Source organism: Salvelinus sp. IW2-2015, linkage group LG15 (assembly GCF_002910315.2).
Source record: "Salvelinus sp. IW2-2015 linkage group LG15, ASM291031v2, whole genome shotgun sequence".
NCBI classification, from domain to species: Eukaryota; Metazoa; Chordata; class Actinopteri; order Salmoniformes; family Salmonidae; genus Salvelinus; species Salvelinus sp. IW2-2015.
Genome location: NC_036855.1, coordinates 17,978,216 through 17,979,731, shown reverse-complemented (window position 1 = coordinate 17,979,731; position 1,516 = coordinate 17,978,216). Strand labels below are relative to the sequence as shown.

At 52.0% G+C, this 1,516-nt stretch overlaps 1 pseudogene; it reads right to left on the bottom strand.

The window, feature by feature from the left end:
- Positions 1-2: 2 nt before the first annotated feature.
- Positions 3-1,136, bottom strand: LOC111974006 (N-acetylmuramoyl-L-alanine amidase-like; annotated as a pseudogene).
- Positions 1,137-1,516: the final 380 nt, after the last annotated feature.

The following is a 1,516-nucleotide window of genomic DNA, read 5'->3' as shown; positions in this document are numbered from 1 at the left end:
GGTCACCTATATCCGATGTCGGTCCAGCCGCGGTCTTCTTGGTGGAAGCGCTGCATGGCCCTCATGCTCCTGGAGCACTGCTAGAAGGAGTGACAGGTCCTGTCTGGCTCGAAGGTGTGGTGGATATACAGGAAGGGGAGAGGTAGGGCAAAAGGGAAGGGAGACCCTCGGTAGGGTGCCGGCCCCCACTGACACCGTGGGATGATGGGAGGGCAGTCTGGAGAGGAGAGGTTGAACCAGAGCGGAACAGGTTAAATTACTCTTCATATTTACAGACCAATTTTCTGTAGACTTCAAATGAATAGCCATTTATCACCTACAATTTCATAATTATAAGGGTAAATGATTCCCTCTCTCCCACCCAGAGATTCACCCCAGTATCTGTGAACAAATTCCAGCATTCCGTCTCTAACTGCTTTTTCCACCCCTGTATCCTTGGCTATCCACTGACTGTCCTCCAGCCTCCACACCAGGTATAGGGTCTCCCTCACCTGCCTCAGGGTGTCCAGGGTGCCCAGCAGGGCTTGGGCAATCTCTCTGAGCTTGGGGCCAATGTGGCTGGATACAACCCCCAGATCTTGCCCCTCCAGGACATGGTTGTAGTAACCCTTCAGAACCTTGCTGAGTTTACCAGGCTGTTCAGAGGGGGCCAGGGTGGCAAGATCCATGCCCAAGATGTACCCATCCATTCCCCCGTTGACGAGGGCATRGGTGGCCAGGGTGGGCACCCGCGACAGCTGGAACACCCTGGGGTGGGTCACGTTATCCCAGCAGCCGTCCGGCTCCAGACGCTGAGCGAGTGGAAAGTCCTGGAGGCTAAGGAACGACAACCCTAGGTTTTTGGCTAAGGTGAGGGGAAACATGCCCAGAGGAGAGGTGCCCTCCAGCTTAGCTTTCAGACCCACCTCAATGCCTAGAKGCATGGGAGCGATGGCCACTGTGGTGCCATCTTGGGTCAGAACGACCCCTCTCTCCTCACCACGGTCCGTCACAAAAAGGTGGATGGCTGTGTCGAAGTAGCCTAAGAGAGTGGTGCTGAACACGGAGGTGTGGGTGTGGATGATGTTGTTAGAGGCCCCCTGGAAGTGCAGGGTGAGTGGGTCCTCGTGTCTTGTCGTCCTGCATAGCCTCCTCATTGAGACATCTGATCTGATGCTATGATAATAATGGGAAGCTGAGACATCCATTTCACAACTCTGTCTAGAGGCCTGTCCCATTCACCAGTTCTATCAACTATTCGGATCAAACTTGAAATTGATACATTAACGACAGCAATATGTAGAATATTTATTGAATGACATTTAATAGAACATCATCACCATCTGTGGGTCGTCTGACACAGATACATGTGGTTGTTTGTGRTCAGTGGCTTTTGGGCTCAGTTTCCTGTCTAAACCAGCAGCACTTCCTGCCATGTGTGTTTCATGAGATTGTGACCGTGAGTTTGAATTGGACCGGCAGCCAAGAATTCTGATCCAACACCATTGGATAGGTGAAAAGCAGGTTCAAACAAAAC